The sequence below is a fragment of the Cebus imitator genome, unplaced genomic scaffold, assembly GCF_001604975.1.
Source record: "Cebus imitator isolate Cc_AM_T3 unplaced genomic scaffold, Cebus_imitator-1.0 Scaffold311, whole genome shotgun sequence".
Taxonomy (NCBI): domain Eukaryota; kingdom Metazoa; phylum Chordata; class Mammalia; order Primates; family Cebidae; genus Cebus; species Cebus imitator.
Window position 1 is genome coordinate 343,588 of NW_016107626.1, and position 24,958 is coordinate 368,545.

Below are 24,958 nucleotides of genomic sequence, written 5' to 3' on the forward strand. Positions count from 1 at the left end.
TCCCTTTTAACAAAGAGAGGTGGTCTTGCCTTTACAGCATTTGATGAGCAATGCCTCCAGCAAAAATTTCATAGTGATTTTCTGTTTTCATTATGGTTTTTGATAGTAACTCACCTACTCATATTTTCAGTGCCCAACACATCGTAGAGGTTCAAACGCTCAGCCATTGAATTAATTTGATTTTTTTTGGCATTATTCTTTGATTTTTGTCTTTTTATACTCAACTATGAACTCCTTGAAGGCAGGGACTGTTTTTTTTTTAAATTTTTATTTATTTATTTATTTATTAATTATCAGGGTCTCACTCTGTTGCCCAGGCTGGAGTGCAGTGGCATGATCATAGCTTATTGCAGCCTTGACCACCACCTAGCCTAAGCGATCCTCCTGCCACAGCCTCCAGAATAGCTGGCACCACAGGTGTGCACCACCACAGCTGGCTACCTTTTTAATTTTTGTAGAGATGAGGGTCTCACTCTGTTGCTCAAGCTGGACTTCAACTCCTGGCCCCAAATGATTCTCCCACCTGGGCCTCCCAAAGTACTTAGATTATAGGTGTGAGCCACTGCATCTGTCGCTGCTTCTGATTTTTTCTTTACCATTTTGCTCCTAGGGCCTAGAAAAATGCCCAAATATACAACCATTGCTTGTTCTGGTGAGCGAGTAGGCAGGTGGGAAAGACATAGGAAAGCCGAGTCTAGCAGGCTGGGCTTGGTCTTCCTGCTGATGCTCAGAGGAAGCTGATGGAACTGGCTAGCATGAGTCCCATTCAGAGTCCATGTCAGAAAATTGGCTGATTGTCCCTTCCTTGAAAGCTTCATTGGTGATCTGTGTCCTTGTTCCTTACACAAGCCTCTCTCCCTTCCCTTCTGGGCTGGGCTTTGCCTCGCTCCAGCCATGGCAGACCTGGCCCTACCTGATTCTTCAGAGTTCACACCCACCTGGGACTTCTCTGCCAAGGAAGAAAAAACCACAACTTTGGGCCTGTGGACTCAGAGTTGTACCTTCGGGGTCCTCCTGGGAAGGAGGATGGGCTGCCTGATCAGAATATGGCCAGATTTTCTTCTTAAAGGCCGGATGGTCAGCCCGAGCATCAGTCTGAACTTCAACTTCACTTTCTCCTTTTCTTTGCTTCTAATAATTCGCTGTGTGCTGAGGATTGTATTGCAAGTCTGGCTGAGGATTTCTTTAAAAGAAAATCCCCAACCAGGCTGGACGCATTACTGTTGTCAGCACGACTGTCAGCCTCCTTCAGAGTGAAGGTCAACAAATAATTTTCAGCTTTGTTTAAAGCCTCTTTAATGGATTCTATAAAATGCTCTAATTACCAGTGATTATCAACCGAGGGCTTGCAAGCTTTTTAAAGCCTTTCTTTGCCCATTTCACTCTGTTCATACAGAGTTCAAGTTGTCTGATGTACTTAAGCAAAAGGAGGCATTTCCTTCCTTCCTTCCTTCCTTCCTTCCTTCCTTCCTTCCTTCCTTCCTCCCTCCCTCCCTCCCTCCCTCCCTCCCTCCCTCCCTTCCTTCCTTCCTTCCCTCCTTCCTTCCCTTGTAATTTGGAGTGTTTATAAGGCAGGCCAGCTTTCTCTTTTTTTGGTCTGAAGCAGAGTTTTTACTCTACTTTCCATCTGTTTCCATCTTGTCACCCAACAAGAAATTAAATGCCATTTAAATGATATGACAGTCACTTTCTTACCACACACAGTAGAACATAATTGCCTTCGATGTGCACAGAATTCTCACAGGCATTGTCTCAGTTGAGCCCCACAGAGGGAGGGCACAGGGGCTGCTGAGGTTGGGATTCCTCACCTTCTGCGCTACTGATATTGAAACCTTGATCAGTTCTCCATGGTGGGGGCATCCTGGGCATTGTAGGGTGCTCAGCAGCATCCCTGGCTTCTACCCGCTAGAGGCTTAGCACCCTGCCCTTGTTGTGACAACCAAAAATATCATCAGACATTATCCAGTGTCCCCCCCAGAGGTGGGGGAAAATCACTCTTGGTTGAGAACAGTTGACTTAACCCATTTTCCGATGAGGAGGTGGTGACGGGAAGGGCTTGCCTGAGGCCCCACAGATGGCATACTGGAGAGGGTCTGTCACCTCTTCTCTTGCTAAACTGATGACTCATAGAAACCCCCAAGCCCAGCAGAGGCACCATTCTTTTCTACCCCCGTGTTAGCTTCCCGCCTCTCCTCCTGGCACAGTCACTGCCAACATAAGTGCCTCTATTCAGCAAATGTGTCTCCTGGAGTTGATGTGTTTCAGGCATCTGTTCTTCTGTTTCCTGAGTTTCATATCCTAGAGGACATCTCATTTGATTTGTATAGTGTCCAGTAGACTGTCTGGAGGGGAATTTGTCCCACAGTCCTTGTTCCCATTGCCTGGCCACAGGCTGCCCCCATGCCTGGATGGGAGAAATGAGTAGTGGACTTACAGGATGTGAGAGAAGATGTGCTGACAGTGACCCATAGTTCCGTTAGATCATCAGTGTGTGGTCCCATTCACACTCTGTTCATGAACCAGAACCACAGTCTCACGTTCATTGAAAACCATCTGTGGCCCCTTGGTTAATGCCAAGCTGATAGTGTCCTTAAATGGTGAACTTTGACCTGCCTCATTCCCTATATGTATCTTTTCCTGCCCAATCTCTCTCTCTAGCTGAAATAATTGAATCAGGTCATGTTAACATTGGGCTGAGGGACGAAAGATTGTGTGTGTGTGTGTGTGTGTGTGTGTGTGATTTTCATTGTTAAGGGAGAGGACGGGTCCTTTAAGGTCTTACACACTTTGAAAATGTTGGTTAAACAAAGTAAAACAAGATTCTTTATTGCAGGACTTCTCAGAGCATTTACCTGGTAACATGCTCTATGTTTATTCCAGAGCAATATAGGATACAACATTTCCCGAAGTAATTTGACCACACGACTTCTTTTCTTTTCATGGAGTATCACATTCCACTGTGTGCATAATGTTCCGTGGGAAAAGTGTCACCTAGATATGAAGGTACACCTTGCCCCACTTTGTGTTTGGCCATTTCTAAGGTGGCTTTGAAACTAGGAAGGATGAAAGATTGTCAGCTATGGACGCCCACACCCTCTTTTGGTTTGGTGGCTCTCAGTGGCTGGATTCTGAGCAAGATCCTGGAGGCAAGAAAATCCTTCTCACATGACTGGACATTCCCAAAGCCAGGGGAGTCAGTTTGGAAGACCTGACCTCCCTGTCCATGTCAGTAGCCATGGAAGTGGTGTGGTCAGAAAAGAGGGGGCCAGGGGAGCTCAGAGAGAGAAATGCCCACCTTCACCCTCCTCCTTCTCAACCCAAGAGGAGAGGTGCAAGGGGAAAGGGTGCAGAAAGAGAAAGGAGAACAGAAGTTTCCATTTGTACCGGATGGTTTTGTTTTTTTATCTGTTTGCAAATGTTCAGTGTAATGGTTTGAAACCCAGCCGTGTAGCTGCCGCCGCCCACACACAGAGCTGCTGTGACACTGAGCTTCAGCAGGCAAACCCTACCACCAGCGTCGGCCATTAAACCCGAGCCCACACCAGGGCAGGCTGCACACCTACCCCTGGTGTCCCTCTGCCACCCCCACCGCCCCAGAGCCCCGAACACCCACCACCCTCCACACACACAATTTTTCTTTTTTTAAATTTCCAGCACTCGGTTTTTCTCTAGAGAAGGCATAAAGAGAAGCAGAGGCAGAGATGGGACGAGCAGGGAGAATGCTCCTGCCTCATCGGAGCCACCGGTTTTCGGGAGAGAGCGGCAGCCCCCACCTGCCTGTGGACTGAGCACTTAAAGGTGAGAGAGGACTTTGTGATTTCTTTGTGCACCTGGAGGTCTGGAATGCAAGGCCAGATGAAGGGATCTTAATCATTGAGCCTGGTCTGTTGCCTCCCGAGTGATTCTATCAGGCAAGCATGATGGATGATTCCTTCCAAGCACACGCAGTTATCTCTGACACAAGCCCCACTCAGGTCCCCGTGAGATCTTGTGAACCAAGGGGCTTCTAACCCCTCCTCCCCACCTTTCAGCACAGCCTTGTAAACCTCTGATGTGGATGAAGGTGCCGTCCTGCCTTTGACTTGACCTGTTGATTTCCAGCTGGGGCTGCTGGCCCTTACTCTCTAGAGTGAGTAGTGACCCACACTTTTGGGGCCATATGGAATGGTCCTTCATCCAAGGGGCTTTGGGAAGCCTGTTTCCCTAGTGGCCCCAAGCCCGGTAATCAGAAGCAATCAGATTCAGCTGTCCAGCTAATCTGTATAAAATAGGTTTCCTTCCTAGCAGAAATCAACAAAGTCTAAAATAGAAGGGACTGTAATAGGAAACGAAGCTGCAGAGTTCTCTGTGGAATGCAACAGGCAGGGACATTGGTGTGGAAAATACTAAGTGCAAATTACATGGCTGACAACCATGGGAACAGGAGAAGGAGTGATCTCCTTGCTTATCGAGCATGTCTCTGGGTCGGAGGGGAGCCGAGTGGGGACATCGCTTCTGGAAGGTTTAGACCTTTCACCAAGAAGGAGAGGAAAAAGAAAGAAAAACAAAGATGGAGAAAAGGGGGAAAAAAGACCGTAATGTAATGTACATGTAGAAGAGAAGCAGATAAAAAGCTCCAAATTCTGTGCAGTCAGGGGATGAATCAGTTAGTAAAGATCTATTTTTAGTTTCCAAGATCTGCTGTTACATTTTGCCTGGCATTAATTAATGTCACAGGCATGTTGCATGCACAGGCTCTGAAGGGCCCTCGCGTGTCACTCTAGCTGGAGGTGCCAGCCCTTCTGAATGGGAGCTCTGCAGTCCTTTGGGGTCTGGTCTTCGACACAAACATGTGTCCAGAATGTTCTGCTCTCTGACCTTGTCCCCTCCGGGTGTATCCGTTAATCTCCTCGCCCCGGCCCTCAGATGTCTGGCCACTGGCCAAGCAAGAATTGCAATTGTTATGCTTTGTGTTTTTTAAAGGAAAGGCTATACAGCTGAAATTGGGAAAAGACAAAGATGTTGGATCATGGCTTAGAATTTAAAGAAAATGCTTTGAGGGCAGCTCTCCCACCCCGAGGAAGAAGAATGAGGCCCCCTCATCTCCAACCAAGGCTGATTTTGACAAATCAGATTTCATAACTGGAGAACATCTTCCAGTATAGTTTAGGCAAAGTGTAATATGTTAGCAAGAACTATTTATGTGACTGGGATTGATCAGATATTGGCTGAAATTGTGTGTGAGGCTAATTACCCCGAAAAAACCTGTTACTATTTCAGAGGCGAGGCTGTAAATCTGAAGAGCGGCTGAAATGCAGGCATTATTGTATGCATGGAGCCTTGCTTTCTGAGGGGGTAACAGGGTATTAACAGGCAAGAGTAAGAAACCCAAGGCCGTGTAGCAGCACACTGTTGAGACAGCTGTTTTTGTATGTTTACACCAATTATTAGGTCAGTGAGAAAGTGTGCCTACATCGTGGACCCTAATTAGAAGAGACGTCCCTTATACTCTGAAAGTTTTGAGACTGTTCTCCTAATTACCTAGAGCCTGATGGAGCCATCAACGAGAATTGTTCAGTGCCATTGGTCAAGGCCAATGTATAGCCTTCATTTAGTTCCTAAGTCATTTGTGGTTGGCCCATCCAAGACAGGGCATGGACCATCTCATCAGAATAGGCTGGGAGGGTTTCCATGATGGCTATGGCATGGGGCTGGCCTCTCTGTTGAGGAGGGAATCCAGGGGGTACGCGTGAGCTCTGAGGACCAATGGCAGAGTCCACGTTCAGTCCTTGGGAAGCATCGCCATTGCTACATTTCTGATGTTCTGAAGATGAGTTAGAGTGTGAGAACAAGCAGGGCACTGACCTTGGGTTTCATGTCCTGAGGCTCAATTCCATCCTCTCACCCACCCAGGAGATTCAGAGGCCCTGCAGCCTCCTACCTCAGACCCATGTACCTGCTGTGAGTTCTGCCCTCCTGACCACATCCCTGTACCTTGGACACACCACATCCTTCCCCAGAGCATCTTGAGCCTTGAAAAGCAGGTGCAGTTGCAGCGTTCTGGGCTGAGAACACTCGAGTTCAGCCCTGACCAGAGGCCATAAGGGGCAGAGCCAGGGGGTGGTATCTCCATTGGTAATGAGGGTCTCCATCACTTCCAGGCTGGCCTTTTCTGTGGCCACAGGTGTACAGAATGGGTGCCCATCTTGATGGGTCAGACAAGGTAAGGGGCTCTCATACCCCATCCTCTGTTTGAGATTGGCCCAGAGGTGCCATCAGAAAGTCAACTGAAGATTAACCAGCTTCTTCTGATGCTCAAAACCTAGGCTCTTTTTGCTGCTGTGCAGTTTCTTTCTGCATGTGGATGTTTGATGAGCCAGACGAGATAAAGGGATATTAGTCCTTGGGCCCAGTCTCCGTGGCAAAGCACTGGAGCCTTGCTTTCCAGGGTGGTAACGGGGGAAGAAAATGTGACGGTGGCTGGAGCTGTGCTGAAGATGGGCTTTGCTTGCGTCTCTTTGTCTAATCTCTGTAATGGCCCCATGAGGTTGGTACCCTCCCAAATACCATTTTATGAAGGAAGACATGGAGCCTCACAAATTTCATTTTGCTTTTTGCATTGTATCTTAAAAATATAAAACATTAACCTTACACTTCATAATATATCCATTGATCTTACAATAAAATGAGATCTCCCCCCTCCAAAAAAATATCTTGAAGGAAAATGGTTCCCTCCTGGGTGAGCACCAAAAGCCCGGGCTTAGCCTGTTGGAGACAGAGGCTGCAGAGCCCCTGTGTGGAGAGTGGACGCCCTCCGCAGGGCCCCCGACACATGCCTCGTGCCTGTGATGTTGGCGCTGTGTGGATGGCGGGGCTGGAACTTGCTCTCAGGGCCCCCAGGAATCAGGCAAGGCCCAGTCTCCACAGCCTTTCTTTGTGGAATGTTCCAGCTGGCCGGTGTGCATAGGGGAAGCTAAGCTGAGGGCTTGAGGGGGGGTTCTTGTCCCACACAAGGCTGGGGCTCTCCAGGGAGCCCCAATGGCTGGACCCCCATCCAACGCCGGGGCCAGGGCAGCCTCCTTCGCCCTGCCGCAGCCCGCCTCTTCCTCTGTGGCCTGTCACAGGCCTCACATCCTGAGAGGAGCCCTAGAAACGGGCTCTGTTGATAAAAACACACATACCCTTTGCCACAGGAAACGTGGCCTCACGTTCACAATGGTAACCACCAGGCTCCTCACAGAAACCAAAGAGGAACAGATTTTAGATTTTTACCTAAATTAGGAAACACATGTCCTCTCTCCCCCCTCCCTCCCTCTCTCCTCTCAGCAAGTCTCAATTTTCTGCACATGTAACCTCTGCCCTCCCTATCCTCAATTGGGAAGCTGCAGATTTAGGAAATAGAGACCATGTTTCTTTGAGTTTAGGTAAAAGCTGTGAGAAAACAGGATATATGTTGTAATGGAAACCAGTGGGCCTCAGGTCACAGGTAGGGTTGTCAGATAAAATACAGGATGCCCAGTTAAAATGTGAATTTCAGGTGAACAATGAATACTTTGTTAGTATAAGCGTGTCCCAAAGACTGCACAGGATGGACTTATACTGAAATATTTATTATTTCTTTGAAATTCAAATTTAACTGGGCAATCCTGTCTTTTTATATATTTGCTATGACTAGTAACCATAGCATAGGGCACCCACCGCATGAGACTCAGAACCATCATCTGGGAAGAACACAGAGGCAAACTTCTCCATCCCGATTAATTCCTGATCTTCTGAGAATAACACAGTCTGCTATGGCCCGTACTCCACACCAGCACATGCTCACATTTTGTGGGCAAAGTGCTCTTCTTGAGTCTGCCCAATGAAGGTGTGTAGTTTTTTTGTTGTCCAGGAGAGAAACTGAGGCCCAGGGAGGTTGGCGTGATGCGCCCAAGCTCTCAGTCAGCTCCCGGCCTGTCTCTCTGCATAGTACTCACTGGCTGTGGGCGGGCAGGCAGAGCCAGCTTCAGAGGAACAGTAATAACAGGTTAGCTTGGAAGTGCTCCGTGCAGAGATGAGAACGGCTGTGTCAACACATGCAAATTATATGCAAATACACTTGGCCTGCCTGCCCAGATGGGAGACCCATGAGCACAGCCTCCAGCCGTCCATGGGTTTCCGGCATGGCAGGGGTACCAGGCTGATAGTGGCTGGGCCCCCAGAGAGGCCCATGATCCCGGTGCACATGGGCTGGGACACACGCACACACTTGTTCTCCTGGCGTGGATGAGGATGCGAGGGGGCCAGTGTGGAGGTGGATGTGTGAGGCTGGAGGGTGTGTGTTGATGTGTGTGTGACCTGCTACCGTGATCTGTGTATTCCCAGCAAGCCACATGGCTTCCATCTCCTGGGATAACCCCTCCTGAGGCTCTAGCACCCATCTCTGGAGAGAAGGAAGTGGCCCTTTCCCTGGGCACCCTCCTGCTGAGATGCCCCAGGACTGCAGACCTTTGAGGGGACTCATCCTAACCGCAGTGATACTACCATGAGCGTTGACTGGGTGTTTATGATACACCCGACCCTTTGCTGAGCATCTTGTACTTAATTATCCCACATGTCAGGGGTTCTTGTTGCCCTGACTTGACAGATAAAAACCTTGAGGCTTAGAAAGGTAACGTAACTTGGCCTCCGCTGGTGAGATACCGAGCCAAGATTCCACCTGGGTTCTGCAGGCTGGTCACGTGAATCGCTGCCAGGTCAATGAGAGACGCTTTCAACACCGGCTCCTGAGCGTGGACTTTCTGAGGAGAGCAGTGTTTCAAAAAGTCCTTCATGGAGATTTATAGTAGTTGTACCTAATATTGTTTGGGATTTGTGCTCTTAGAATGAGCAGGGTTGGCCTCAAATACTGGTGCCAACCGAGCCCCGTGTGTTGGGAGATGTTCTCCACAAGGGAACATTGAGCCTTCAGGAGACCCGTGGGAGGTGGCTGCTCAGCCCCTCTGTCTGGCAGTGTGAGGGGAAGGTGTCCGCCAAAGGCGGGGCTTAGCCGAATGGTTGAACATGCTGGTGTGGGGCCAGGTAGCCTCGACCACAGGTTGTCTTTCCTGATCTCTGACCAAGTGGTTTGGGGCAAGCTGCTTCACTGCTATCAACCTCCTTTCCTCATCTGCTAAGTAATGTTTGTAATGACGGCACCTCCCTCACATCCCAGCTTGGAGGTTTCACTGGTCAGTTGCCTGATCAATCATAATAGTTGTTAGTCATTGCCGTTTGCCAGGCACCAGCTTAGGTGCTAGAAAGAGCTAGCAATGAGAAAAAAGTGCAGCTCTCACTTTTGAAGAACTTAGGAGTCCAGAGAGCTAAGCTAAATCCACTACAACGTGAGACAGGCAGAGATTCACCTGAAAGTGTCATAGGGGCCCTGCTGCTGAGGCTCGGGAGCAGGGAGGTCACAACTCGCAGGGGATTCGGGGGTTCCAGAGGTCTTTGTTGAGGAGGCAGCGAGTAGGTGGACTGATAGATTTTGGATTTATGGATCAAGAGGAGGAAAGGAATTCCTGGCTGAGGAACAGCATAAGCAAAGCATAGAGGAGAGCCTGGGGGCCTTCAGTTTGACTGGAGGGTGCACACATCCATCCATGCATGCCGGGCAGTGGGCTCGGAGCTGCGGAATAGGGTAGAAAGTCCCTGTGCTTATGAGGATGGCAACGTTAAGCAAGTAATGACACATTTAATTTTTTAATTGCAGTTGTGATGAGCACGGGGAATCTGAGCTGGTCAAGGAGCAGGTGCGAAGGCTCCTGAGGCTTCCCTGAGGACATAACTGAAGGCTGAGTAGGAGGCAGTAGGGGATGGAAAGAGCACTTCGGGCTGTGAGTGCAGCTCCCCAGGGGACCCTGACAGGGGCCAGCATCCAAGGAGCTGAAAGGCCAGCAACCAGAAATGGGGCTTGGGAAGGGGCTGGGGAGGTGGGCAGAGGCTGGCCCACGTGGGCCCTGGTAGGTGGAGGACATTACCTTGTCCCAGGAGTGACGGGGCTACTGCAGGGTTCCACCTAGCGTAGGGATGTGTGGGTGGAATTTTTTGTTTAAAAAAGATCCCTCTGGTGGTGGTAGAGAAGGCTTTGCTGGCAGCAGGGGTGAAGAAGGTGAACTGGATTTTGGCCAGCTGTGGACTACACAACTTGACCAAAATCCCACTTTGCCACAGCCACCATCCTCAGCCCAACACACTCAACAGCTCACTCTTTCCCACCTGAACAGTGTCTCCTGCACACCCTGTTCCTGAGCTCAGCACCCACCTGATTTTCCCAGCACCCTGGCTGCCGAGCACACATGCATTGGCCCCCAGCCCGCTTGCTCTGTGTTCTTCCCAACAGAGCCGAATCCTGTGGAACTGGACCTGCAGAGAACAGGAAGAAGCCAAAAAGATCTGAAGCCTGCTCCAGACCCCTTGCCTGACTTTTGAGAAGGTCAGGGTCTGATTTCTGTTTGGCCCTTCTTCCTGGGCTGGGCACATCTTCCTGGGACAGCCTCCGCCAGCGAGCGGGAGGTTTGGCAGGAGCATTGGATTGCTTCACCAGAGGAGTGAGTGCCCAGGCACACAGGGCCAAGTGCTTATTCATGCTGGATGCTGCCCTCGCAGCCTGGGCGTCCCGCTGCCAGGAACTGATCGCAAGGCTGGACGGACATGTTTGATGGTCCTGGGGGCTCATCAGCACACCCTATGAAGGGTTAAGGGGGGTAGGGGGCTGGCAACCCATCAAGCTGAACTCCAGGAGGTCAAGGACAGGACAGGAGGAAGCTTTGGCCAGCATGGTCTTGGAGAGGGAATTACTGCCCTGCTACTTCCTACTGTGCCAAACTCTTTGAAAAAGCCACAAGCAATTTTTCCTCTCCCAAAATAGCTGAGAAACTCCATTGGACAATTGCTTACCAAGTACCTACTTGGACCTGGGCTAAGGAAGTGAAATTTTCATCTACTTCGTCAATGAGTGCATGGTCTGATAGAAAGCCTGGTGTATAAACCAGTCATTGCAGGGCACTGTTCTGTTCAGGTGGCAAGGAGGGACTATGGTCGCATGGGACCCTAGAGGTGGTGGAAACTCCTGCAGCCTGGGGGGTCAGTCATACTTCGCAGAGGACGCTAGAAAGAGCTAGCCATGGAAAAAAGGCATCTCTCACTTTTGAAGATCTTAGAGTCCAGAGAGCTAAGCTAAATCCACTACAATGTGAGACAAAGATTCACCTAAAAGTGTCATAGGGACCCTGCTGCTGAGGTTTGGGAGCGCGGAGATCACTTCTTGAAGAGAGTTGGGAGATCCGGATCTGTTTTTCCTACATAGCATTGGGGAAAGACACACGCAGACTAGGGCTTCTCCAAGTATGCACACATGCTCATTCACACGGGTTAGTAACCCGCATAGAAGGCACACATCACCCTCTTGGGATGGGACCCAGGTGGTCCAGTCCCAGAGCAGCTTTATGAGCCCCAGACTCAGAACAGCAAGCAGAAAACACCCTGAGAACTCAAGCTCTCTGCTCAAATCCTGTGAAACCAAAGCAGGCTCCATACCAATCCTCTGCGATGGCTGCTTCCTTTGTCATCCACTTTCCTCTCATCCTGCAGTAACTCCAGCGGCTCTCTTCTTCAGACAACATGACAAGTTCCTACTTCTGCTCCGCCCTTGCCACTTTTCTCGATGGCTTTGTCTACGGAGACAAGTCCTATGTCACTTGGAATAAAACTTCTCCTGTGGCCTAAGCTGCGTGTCACCTGTCCCCAGCATGCCGCCTGGCTTCTCTCCTGACTCTGCCCATTTTGTGGTGACCCTGACAACTCATGAGTCTTCTGCTGGTTTCTCCATCGCCTGGAGGAGTGCCCACTTCAGTGCCTTGGCACTCACCCTACCCTCTGTCTTGTGCCCCTTGCTCTCAGATGTGCCCGGGGCTGAATCTTTCTTGTCTCCCGGGTCTGTCTCACAGGTCGCCTCCTACCCTTCCCCCATGACTCATCATACCACTCTACTCCTTTTCCTTCATTGCGCTTTTCTCTAAAATCACTTCACTCATGTATGTATTTTCCTATTTATACCTGTCTCTCACACTGAAATGTCAGCCCTGTGAGAGCAAGGGGGCCACTGTCTTATTCTCCCCCAATCTTACAGCTCTGAATGAGACTTGGGATGCGATGGGGACTCAGTCAGTATTTGCTGGACAAGTGAGTAACTGTTGGATACAATTTCCCTGACACCTGGGAGGGATAATGTCTTCTTCTCTCATAGCTTTTTTTTCATTACAATCTGCCTGTTTGGTGTTTGTCATTGTTTTCTCCGCAATTATCTTAATTATGCAGCACACAAAAGACTATAGAACAGTCTAGTAACGGCAAAACCTCTCAGAGGTAGGAGGAAGGGTAGGAAGAGATTGGACACAGCCAGAATGCTTGTTAGCAGACGGGCAAGCAGGCAAGGCTGGGCACATGAATGCGCTCATATTTTTGTCTGCGTGCACCTGCTTCTGTGTCTGCACGTACATGCCTAGAGCACCCTGATGTGAATGGGAGCAGCTGGGATTTGGTGTTTCGAGTGATTGGCTGGGCTCTGGTGAGAGCTGGGACTGTTCCCATCTTGCTCATTAGCTGGTCAACTTTTCTTGCTCTGTGATCTTTAGAACAGGGGGGTAGCAAGTCGGTTTTATCTCAGGTACTAAATGTTACTGGGAATGATACCTTGGAAGTCCAGGTAAAGCTGGCTTCAGCTGCCCAACACAGCGGGGAAAAGTGCTGGGGCCAGGCCGCACTGTCCACCCTGAGTGTAGGAAGGAGGGAGGGGGCACCATACTGTATTTGATGTGGCTGGATTAGATAATCCTGGAAGCGCCGTAGGCTCTAAAATTCCAAAAGTGTCCCCTCCTTTGGGAATGGTAAGAGATGGGTTAGAGATCCTGAGTGAAAGGAATAATTCTCCTCCTCTGGGAAGGCTTCATCTTCAGAGTCTGGCCTTGAGAAAACCCCTCCTAGAGAGGAAGAAGTGGGATCTGCCTCAAGGGCACATGATGAGGTGTGTGCTTCCTCTTATGCTCAACTGAAGACTGAAATTCTCAGCACTTAAAAGTGAGTCCTGTAAAATACTGTATATATTTAACATACAGTCTATGACTTTAGGGATAAATACGTACCTGTGAGACCATCACCACCATAAAGGCCATAGACATATTTACCTCCCAAAGTTTCCTCTTATCTCCTTTATTATTATTATCTGTGGCCAGAAAACTTAACATATGATCTACTCCCTTAGAAAATTTTAAGCACATGGGACGGGTGCAATGGCTCATGCCTGTAATTCCAGCACTTTGGGAGGCTGAGGCGGGTGGATCACCTGAGGTCAAGTCCGAGACCAGCCTGGCCAACATGGTGAAATCCTATTCTACTACAATACAAAAAATTAGCTGGGTGTGGTGGCCAGCACCTGTAATCCCAGGAGAATTGTTTGAACCCAGGAGGTTGCAGTGAGCTGAGATCGCACCATTGCACTCCAGCCTGGGCGACAGGGTGAGACTCTGTCTCAAAAAACAAAAAACAAAAAGAAAACGTTAGGTATGCAATACAGACAGTCCACTGTACTCTAGGCCTCCAGAATTTAGTCATCTCACATAACTGAAACCTTGTTCCCTTTGACCCTCACCTTCCTCATTTCCCCTCTCCCTCCCTGGTGATCACCACTGCACTCTCCGCTTCTATATGTTTGACTGTTTTATATTCCACGTGGAAGCAAGATCAGGTACTATTTTTCTTTCTCTGCCTGGCACTTAAAAGCAAGTCTCGTAAAAAGCTGTATATATTGAACATACACTCTGTGACATTAGGGATAAGTACGTACCTGTGAGACCGTCGCCACCATTGAAGCCATAGACATATTCACCTCCCAGAGTTTCCTCTCGCTTCCTTTATTCCCAGCACGCAGTGAAATAACACTGAAAATAACATCCTCCGGGTCCCTCTATGTTGTTGCAAAGGCAGAATAAATTTTAAAAGGCAGAATAAATATCTCAAAATTTTTTAAAAGAAGAAAGAGCTTCTAAAAGTCATTTAAAATTTTATTTTTATTTTTACTTTTTATGGGCACATGGTAGGTGTATAGATGGGGTATGTGAGATATGTGAACAGATGCACACAGTGTGTAGTAATCACGTCAGCGTAAACGGCACATCCATCGCCTCAAGCATTTGTCATTCCTTTGTGTTGCAAACATTCTGATCACATTCCTAATTTTTAAATGCACTAGAAGCGATTGTTGAGTGTAGTCATCCTGTTGTGCTAGCAAACCCTAGCTTATTCTTTTTATCCAACTACAGTTTTGTACCCATTAACCATCCCCACTTTTCCCCCACTCCCTTCCTCTCTATCTCCATGAGTTAAGTTGTTTTAATTTTTACCTCCCACAAATGACTGAGAAAGAAGAAAACAAAATTAAAAACTAAAATGAAAACAAGTCCTTCTGAAAGTGTGGGGGCGGGCCCCTGTGCTAAGGGAAGAGGGAAATGAAGCCATGCTGGCTTCTTCCATCAGCTGCGGATGGGATTCTGAACTCTGCCTTGGGAGGCGAACTGGTTGGCTTTTAATTTGAGCCCTGCCTCCTTCCAAAAAGGATTTGAGGAGACTTACAGTAAGAACATACCCAGAGGATAGACAGTGGGAAATAAAGCCAGAGGGAGAGGTCAGAGGCCACCAAAAGGAAGACAAAACCAAACCCCGGGAAGGGCCAGAGTCTCTCAGGCCAGGACTTGGATTCAAGGAACAGTCATTTGGTTTCAAAAGGACAAAGATTCTTGGCTTGGAGAAGCAGCTGTCAGAGGCTAATATACAAATCTGTGTTTAAATCTGTTTATTGAAATGTTTAAACATATTGTTTTTGTAAATACATCCGGAAGACACTGATTAGCCAGCCCCCCCCCAAGTGATGGGTGTGGCAGGGTCCCAGCCTTGCCATTTTGTTCCCCGTCTGGACTGGCCAACTCTTCCTTCTAAAAAAACAGTTAAGAAAGCAAACTGCTTACATAAGAAACTTTTAGGGATGTGAGGAGGGGGAACCAGCTCTTCTTGCCGTAGTTGAAATATGAACATTTTTTCTTCCTGGTCTGAAAAATGAATCTACAGTAAACAGTGGGTGACGCCAAAGAAATCACTTCAGATGCTGGAAATGATTTCATTTTTACACTCCAAGATTAAAAGTCAGTGACTAAGTGTTCAGAGCCACATCTCGTCTTCCTAAGTGGGAATACAACACGCCCTGCCCTCCTCTGGCTTTGCTTCTGTTCCTCAGGCACTTTCATTATCTGTGATGTGGTAAGTCGGTGGCCTGCAGCGACAGGAGCTGCGGAAGGCGATGACTCCGGGGTAACATTGGGCGCTGGGAGACTGTGTGCCTTTCCCTCAGGACGCCATAGTCACAGCCTGGCGTGCGCAGGAAGCCAGCTTGATGGAGCCATCTCCGTCAATGTGACGGGAGTGTTTCCAGAAAGGGTCCAGGGGGCATTTATTTCCCAAACAGTCTGTGCTGCACTTGGAGAGGGTATGAGGCGACAGGTCAGCAGAGGTGAGGGGAGGGCAGGATGCAAGGAACTTACTTGTGGGTCAGAAGGACACTGTCTTGGCAAAGTTCTGCCCATTCTGTGCCCACTGAGCCACAGTTGATGGGGATCGTCCATTTTCTCTTTCTCACTTAGCCTTCCCCGGAGGAGTTTCGGCCGGAGAAACCACCCCAAACCCAGGCCATCTCTGTTGTTCAAAGTATCAGACCATTCAGACCTGCAGATGGCCCATTTCCCAAAGGCTGACATACAACCCCCTAGGGGCACTTTTGTTTGGTTTTTAACTTTTTACCTCCTTTATTTGACGTTAGGAGGGACTTTTTTTTTTCTCTTTTTAATAAACTTTTTATTTTGGAATCATTTTAGATGTACAGAAAACCTGCACAGTTAGCACAGAAATTCCCACATCCCTTCACCCAGTGACCACCCCCCAGCCACATGGCATCTTATGTGCCCATGGCACATTTGTCATGACTAAGAAACACACGTGGGTACATTCCCATGAACTAAACTCCAGAATTCATGTGCATGTCACCAGTCTTTTAACTGTTGTCTCTTTCTGCTCTAGGATCCAAGCCAGGGTGGGTGGTAACTTTTCATATAACTTTTTTTAAGTGCCACAATTATGGAGTTATTTTAATGAATATTACAAAAAATATTATCACACCAATTATTATAGCTTGGGACTAATTAAATGACAAAAGCAAGTCAATTTGAAGAAATGTGTTATGAAAACAAATAAAGGTGATCTGTGTACAGCCCTTTACTTCACACCCACCACGAAGCTCGCTTAGCACCAAGCAAATCCCTAACAAAGTCCTGGCGGCACTGAGATAAGGACTAGCAACACAGTTCCCCTTCCACGGCCCAACAGCGCCCCTCTTCCTGTTTGGATGCTGCTCAAGGGAGGGAGGAGGTGGAGAGGAGAGGAACTCTCCATGGAAATGAAGTTTCCATTGTAATTATTCAGCTGATCCTTGACCCCCATTACCATGGATAATCAGAAACTAGCTGGATACATCATGCTTTAAATAAAAACATCAGGGAAATGGCCCTGAGGATGTGCAGACAGATAATTGCATGGGTTCGTCCAATGACACTTCAGCGGGAGGCGCTTTTCTATACGCACAGAGATGAGAGCAGCGGCCCTCGGCACAATGTCGCACATCTGTGGAGTGTTCCTTCCTGAGGGGCCACCCCAGGTACAGCTTCCTGTTCCATCGCAAAGGGCTGGTGATGATCAACCTTTTCTGACAATGGAGAGAGCGTGGGGAGGATGGTAAGGGGAAACAAACCCCAAGAGGGAACCAGCTTCAGTTGAAAGCAGAGCGCATGCCTTCCCAAGACAGGGCATTGCCAAGACCTAGAGAAGAGCCCTGGGTTCCACCACCTCCCCTACAGGACGAGGTGCGACAGCACCTGCATTGGAATATAGACGGTGGCATCAGGCCCCACCTGGTGTGTAAGTTTGTGGTCTCTCCAGCAAGGTCAGGGAAGTCAGGGGATCACAATTCTCTGTCATTCAGCAGGTGTGGACTGAGGGCTGGCTCTGTGCCAGGCACCGTGCCGGATGTTGGGTTCCATTGTGAGGCCAGGCATAGCCAAGGCAGAGACAAACACTCCTATAGTCACTCACAACATCAAGCTCCACAGGCCAGAGAATGGGCAGATCCACAGGAATGAGAGACAGGCTGCCAGGTGCTCAGCCCCAGGGAGCCTCTGGAAGAGGAGAGAGGGCCACCCATCATGGCTGACCTTGGGAGGACTTGGGTCTTCACAAATTGTGTTTCTTGTTACATACAAGAGTGTTAGACACACGGAAATATCCATATATTCCCACGCACTTATTTGACACATACACTTGGAGCCATGAGTTCAATCCCCAGAAGAGGGTCATTATGTGGAGAAGAAAGGGTGTGGCCAGGGGCCATGCAGGAGCCCAGGGAGACTTGACTTATGGCCACTCTTGATCACACTCCTCCGAGGCCCCAGAGGCGCTCCTTCCCAACTATCTTTTGAGGCTGGGTCGGCTCCCCAAGCCCCAATTTCCTGCTGAGACTCAGCTACACTGTTAGCCCTGGGCACACCAGGTGGCTCTGCTTGGAGTCTGCTCCAGCTTCTCTCACTGGGACTTCCTGCAATGCGACTGCACAGATGAGGTCTGGAGAAGGGCCCAGGGACTGAACCGCAAAGGTGAGGGCTGTCTTTGCTCCTCCTGACCACAGCTTCTGGACAGGCATGTGTATCTGCCTGTCCAGATGGTGTGAGGCCAGAGGGGCATGGCTGATGAGAGAGTTATTCTTTCCACCTGTGAGTCTCCCTCATACACACAGGATCTCTCATGTCTCCTGGTTTTGCTGCTATTTATTCTAGCTGCGTGAGGTAGTTTTGTTTGAAAGAACTGTCAATGCGAATGAGGCTTGCTCTTGGCAAGTGAGTGAGATATCTTTTTGTTTGTTTGTTTCCTTCAGAAAAAAAGTGTCTGAGAAAGCAAGTTAACAATTTTTGGAAACTATTTTTCATTTTCTTTGGTAACTGTTGCCACATGCTTAATGCATTTGTTATTGGTTATGTGCTCTAGAGAGTCTATCTGTACCATGGTGCTTAGAAAAATTAGGAGAGTGATGGTTTTATTTGCTACATTGATATAACTCGCATACCATGCAATTCACCCTTTTAAAGTGTCGGATTCAGTGGGTTTTAGTATATTCACAAGGTTGTTCAACCATCACTGTGACCTAATTCCAGAACATTTTCAACACCCCCAAAGAAACCCCATATATTACAATCACTCTCACTTTCTTTCTTTCTTTTTTTTGTTTTGGGATGAAGTCTCACTCTGTAGCCCAGGCTGGAGTGCAGTGGCATGATCTCGGATCACTGCAACCTCTGCCTCCTGGGTTCAAGTGATTCTCCTGCCTCAGCCTCCTGAGAAAAGGACTACAGGTGTGTGCCACCATGCCTGCCTAATTTTTTTATATTTTTAGTAGGGATGGGGTTTCACTACATTGGCCAGACTGGTCTTGAACTTCTGACCTCAAGTGTTCTGCCTGCCTCAGCCTCCCAAAGTGCCGGGATTACAGGCATGGGGTTACATATTGCTACATGGATACATGATTTTATCATTTTTATGGCTTTGTATATTCCATGGTATATATATGCCACTTTTTCTTCATCCAGTCCACCATTGATGGGCACCCAGGTTGATTCCATGCCTTTGCTATTGTGAACAGTGCTGTGATAAACATAGGAATGCAGACGTCTTTTTGGGAGAATGATTTATTTTCCTTTGGATAGATTCCCAGTAATGAGATTGCTGGGTTGAATGGTAGTTGTATCTTTAGTCCTTTAAGAAATATCCAAACTGTTTTCCATAGGGGTTGAACTAATTTACATTCCCACTAACAGTATATAAGTGTTCCTTTTTTTTCCTGCAACCTCGCCAACATCTGTTATTTTTTGACTTTTTAGTCATAGCCATTCTGACTATTGTGAGATGGTATCTCATTGTGGTTTTGATTTGCATTTCTCTGATAATCAGAGATGATAAGCATTTTTTCATATGCTTGTTGGCTGCTTGTATGTCTTCTTTTGAGAAGTGTCTCTTCATGCCCTTTGGCCACTTTTTAATGGGGTTGATTTGTTTAAGTTCCTTATAGATTGTGGACATTAGACCTTTGTTGGATGCATAGTTTGCAAATCTTTTCTCTCATTCCATGGGTTGTCTGTTTACTCTGTTAATAGTTTCTTTTGCTGTATAGAAACACTTTGGTTTAATTAGGTACCAGTTGTCAATATTTGTTTTTGTTGCATTTGCTTTTGAGGACTTAGTCTTAAATTCTTTGTCTAGGCTGACATTCAGAAGAGTATTTCTTTGGTTTTCTAGTAGGATTTTTATAGTTTCAGGTCTTAAATTTCAGTATTTATTTCACTTTGGGTTAATTTTTATATATATATTGAGAGATAAAAGTCCAGTTTTGTTCTGGAATTAGAGTGGCACCAATCACTCTATTCAACATTCTTCTCCATATGGTTAGCCAGTTTCCCCAGCACCATTTATTGATTAAGGGGTCCTTTCTTTCACTGTTTATTTTTGTTGACTTTGTTGAAAATCAGTTGGTTGTAGGTGTACAAGTACAGCTTTATTTCTGGGTTCTCTGTTTCATTAGTCTATGTGTCTATTTTTATACCAATGCCATGCTGTGTTGGTTATTGTAGCCTTGTAGTATAGTTTGAAGTCAGGTAATGTGATGTTTTGTTATTTTTGCTTAGGATTGTTTTGGCTATTCGGGCACCTTTTTGGTTCCATACAAATTTTGGAATAGTTTTTTTCTAATTTTGTGAAAAATGACATTGATAATTTGATAGGAATAACATTGAACTGCTTTGGGCAGTATGGACACTTTAATGATACTGAGTTTTCTAATCCATGAAGATGGAATGGTTTTCCATTTGTTTGTGTTGTGTGTGATTTCTTTCAGTAGTGTTTTGTAGTTCTCCTTGTAGAGATCTTTTACCTCCTTGGTTAGATGTATTCCTAGGTGTTTGTGCGTGTGTGTGTGTGTGTGTGTGTGTGTGTCTATTGTAAATGGGACTGTGTTCTTGATTTGGCTCTCAGCTTGAACGTTAGTGGTATATAGAAATGCTACTGATTTTTATACATTGATTTTTGTATCCTTAAACTACTGAAGTCATTCATTGGGTCTAGAAGTCTTTTGGTGGAGTGTTTAGGGTTTTGTAGATATAGAATCATATCATCAGTGAAAAGAGATAACTTGACTTCCTCTTTTCCTATTTGGATGCCTTTTATTTCTTTCTCTTGCCTGATTTCTCTGGCTAGGATTTCCAGTACTATGTTGAATGGAGTGATTAGTGCCATATCTTAAAAATAAAATATTAATTCAAACAAATCCATATTGAACAAAATATCAACATTTTACATGAAGATAACATTACAGAGATCTTTCACTAAGACCTTCCACCATAGCCAACTGCAGTGGAAATGCTCATTCTGGGCCCTCGAGAACCTCTGGGGTTATGTGTGGAGGCTCTGCAAACACTTGTTCCATCTACATCTCTGGGAAAAAACCACCCAGGCTCTAATTCTTACTTCCCTGCACAGAACAACCTCATCTCCAACGCAGTGTATTTTTGTACACCTACATTTCTGGGCAGCAGGCTCTGTTTGTAGGTTGTTAGACCAATAGTAACAATTACTAAAGAGCTGAGCTGTGGCTCTTTTTTTTTTTTTTTTTTTTTTTTTTTTTTTTTTTTTTTTTTTTTTTTTTTTTTTTTTTGTCTCTCTCTGTCTGCTTCTATCTCTTCCTGTTTTCTAAGGGTTGCTACTGTGACCTTAAGTAATGTATAGGAAATAATTTACTTCCTATTTCTGGGCCATACCAAGTTTCATCTCTGCATGAGTCTCTTCCAGGTGGCTTGAAATGGTGCTTTTCTCAGTTAAACGTGGAGTTGACATAAAGGCCAAGCCGCAGGAGGCTGCCCCTTTTATTCTATTTTCTAAGGCTCAGGGAGCATCTCTCTGTTCTCTGAGATGCTGCCTACAGAGTAGGAACTTGGAGAGAACACTAAAATGCCCTCTCAGCAAAGAGTAGTGAGCTCCCCACAGAGAGTGTGAGCAGGGGCCCTTGAGCTCATCTCTCCTCTTTGGGACCAGCCCGGTGGTCCTTTCTGGAACTATGGGTGTCTTTTCTGGGCAACCAGATCATTGTGTTTGAATCAGAGCATCATTGGCTGAAAATACTCCACTCTTCATAAAGGTATGTAACGTGCTCTATGCCATAAGCATATATAAAATGTCAATTTAAAAAAACCTGTTTTACTATGTTCTTAATGATATATTTATCTTCAAGCACACAGTTAAAATGAAAATGCTACGTAAAACTGTGTCTGACCCAGCTCAAGTAATTCTCTTGTGTGCTTAATACCACTGCTGCTTTTGTCAAAATATTTACTGCAGTTCATAATGGCTGTCAGAAACCAGGTCCACAATCCACATTCTACTAAATAAAAAAACATTTATGAGAAAATTTATTGCTTTATAAGCTGTTTTTTTCCCCCAATGATGGACCTATTAAGCCAAAAATGTGAATTGGCCAAGAGTGTGTGTGTGTGTGTGTGTGTGTGTGTGTGTGTGTGTGTATGCGCGTGTACGCACGCCTGAGCGCACACATGAGTGCATGTGTGTGTATATATTGTGTGTATATATATATGTTTTATTAGCCCAAGTTTTTATAATATAATATAATTGAAATATCAAGGTATTTGATAGAGCTACTATTTACAGCAGTTCTACTAATCAACCACCCAAGGGTAATATTTTTCAATGAGATTTATAAGGGCCAATAGACCGTGTATTTATACACGTATCTAGCTTCCCAGTGTCCGAAATAGCAAAGAGCTGGAGGCTATCTCAGATCAGCCACGGAAGCTATGCTCTGAGAGGCAATGTGTTTCTCCTTTCTCGTAGCAAATCTTCCTGTAAGAATGAAACCAGAGATGTTATCTACCAAAATGCAATGAAGGACAGGATACAACTTAGAAAAATGATAACATTAGCTGACTGGGAAAAACAGAATCAACGTCAGGGCCAGTTTAAAATAATATGCCTTTTAACCACCCTCTCTTTATTGCCCCAGCTAAGAGCAAGTATTTGGGACCATAGGCTAATATTAATCAGAGAGAATGCTTAGGTTCTGTGGCAGTGTTAGGGCCTGTGAGGTTTGCTTCCTTTGCTGTGCTTCTGCTGGGAAGCTGGGGAGGGGGTGGTCATGAAGGAGGAGTGCCATGTGAACAGGATTACCCAAAAGGCCTGCCTAGGGGAGATGGGCTCACCATCAGTGGCCATGGAGTTAGAGAGACCTTTCTTCTGGTAAAGACCATGAACATCATATATGCAGAGAACCAAGATTGTAAAAGGGAGGTAGGGTAGGCTGTTTGGTTAAGGGGATAGGGTGGTAATAGACACAGGGAGAACCTACCACATCTAGACAAATCACATCTACGGCTTTATGTAATCCTTTGAATGAACAGGAGCCCCACTTTTCAGATAAGGAAAACACAGTGTGGAGAGTTTAAGTGACTTATTCCAGGTGACAGGGTTTGTAGGTAGTAGAGAAAGGTTCAAAGACAGGTCTGGGAACTTTGCCCACCATGCTGTCTATCTGGGTGTGGCATGTCAGGGAAGACTGAGCTACGCTGAAAGGTCACACTCAGGAATTTCTGCAGAGCTGCTTTGGGGCATAGGTAGGAAGCATGTTCTCAGCACTGGCTTGTCACCAAGTGAGAGGTCTTTGCAAGTTTTCATTGCTTTCCTTGTAGTTTCTTTTTTCTTTTTCTATTTTTTGGAGATGTAGTCTTGATCTGTCACGCAGGTTGGAGTGCAGTGGTATGATCTCAGCCCACTGCAACCTCTGCCTCCTAGGTTAAAGTGATTCTCCTGCCTAAGCCTCCCGAGTATCTGGGATTATAGGGACCTGCCACCATGCCCGGCTAATTTTTTTGTATTTTTAGTAGAGACAGGGTTTTACCATGTTGGCCAGGCTGGTCTCAGACTCCTGACCTCAGATGATCTACCTGCCTTGGCCTCACAAAGTGCTGGAATCACAGGCATGAGCCACGGAGCCCGCCCCCTTCTTTATGACACTTGGCATTCATAGCAATGTTGGAGCTTTTCCATATATGGTAAATGGTAGTGTTGTCAATTTTCCTTTGAATATATAAGGATTCATAAGGAAAAGTGAGTTGATATAAAGAAAATGAAAGGAAAATGGTCTGTGCAGAGTCAGTGTTTCTCCAAGGGTAAGCTGTGGTGCTCATGGCTAGAGTCACAGTTCTAGATACACTGCAGTAAATAACATTGATTCACACACTGGGAAAGTTGTGCCTGTTTTGATTCTATTTATGTATTTATTATTTTTATAAATTAGCCTCTTTGTTTTCAGATTATTGCAGATTTACCTGCAGTTGTAAGAAAAAAATACAGAGAGATCCCATGTGTTTTTTACCCAGTTTCCTCCAATAGCAACATCTTGCAAATCGCGATCAGAATATTGACAGTGATATAGTCAAGATACAGAACATTTCCATCACTGCAAGGATTCCTTGTGGACACCCCTACTCCCTCCTGCTCACCCTCCCCCACTACCTCTTAACCCCAAGCAGTTAAGGACTAGTCTGTCCTCCGGTTTTATAATCTGTCATTTCAAGAATGGTATGTGAACGGAATCATTCAGTGTGGTGGGTAACCTTTGCGGATTGATGTTTTTCATTCAGCATAATTCTCTGGAGATTCATCCAAATCTTTCACGTGTCAATAGTATGTTTCTTTTTATTGCCCAGTAGTGTTCTGTGATGTGGATGTACCACAGTTGGTTTAAATCTGGGCTAATTCCAGTTTTTGACTGTTACAAACAGAGCTTTAGAAACATTCATGTACAAGCTTTTGTGTGAATGTAAGTTTTCATTTGTTTGGAAAAAATGCCCAGGAGTGCAGCTGCCAGGTTGAATAATAGTTCTATGTTTGATTTGTTAACGAATGGCCACACTCTTTTCTGGAATGGCCGTGCCACTTCACATCCACACCTAAATACTGGCAGCGTGTGCAGTATTTCCAGATCCTCTCCAGCATTTGCTGTTTCGCTATTTTTTATTCTAGCCATTCTGACAGGTATGAGATTGTATTTTATTGTGGCTTTAATTCGTATTGCCCAGGCGGCTAAAGATGTTGAACATCTCTTCACATGCTTCTCTGCTGTCTGTAGACCTTCTTTAGTGATAAGTTTCTTCATGTATTTGCTCATTTTCTAATTGGATTGGTGTGGATTTATTTATTTATTTTTTTTACTGTTAAGTTTTCATAGTTCTGTATATATTCTAAATATAAGTCCCATCAGCTATGTTGTTTGTGAATACTTTCTTCAGATTTGTAGCTAGTGTTTTTATCCTCTTATAAGCAGGGGTTTGCAAAGGGCAAAAAAAGTTTAACTTTGATAAGGTCCATTTTATTTTTTCCTTTCATGGCTCATACATTTTGTTTCAAGTCTAGAAACCCTTTCCACATCATAGATCCTAAAGATTTTCTCATATGCGTTTTTCCCCTAAAGCCTTTACGGTTTTATATTTCACATTTAAGCCTGTTTTAAATATTTTGAGTTAATTTCTGTATTAATAAGATGTGAGATTTAGGTCAAGGGTTTTTCTTTTCTTCTCTTTTCTTTTGCTTATGAAATTCAGTTGTTTCAGCATCATTTGTTGAAACAGTTACACTCTCTCTAAAGAATTGCTTTCAACCTTTTGCTGAGGCAAGAGAATCGCTTGAACCCGGGAGGCAAAGGTTGCACTGAGCAGAGATCATGCCACTGTACTCCAGCCTGGGAGACAGCAAGACT

The 24,958-nt window shown here is 46.1% G+C and overlaps 1 protein-coding gene across 2 annotated transcripts in view; it reads left to right on the plus strand.

Annotated features, from left to right (window-relative positions):
- Positions 1–3,488: 3,488 nt before the first annotated feature.
- The window catches only part of ZNF831 (zinc finger protein 831), a 112,589-nt gene continuing 91,119 nt past the window's right edge, over positions 3,489–24,958 (plus strand). The window contains exon 1 of one of the 2 annotated variants that reach the window (XM_037729562.1): positions 3,489–3,798. The gene's annotated coding sequence lies outside the window, so the exon portion shown is untranslated. Of the gene's footprint in view, positions 3,799–20,875; positions 21,329–24,958 lie in introns of those variants that run through there. The other variant, XM_037729563.1, reaches the window with a different exon arrangement.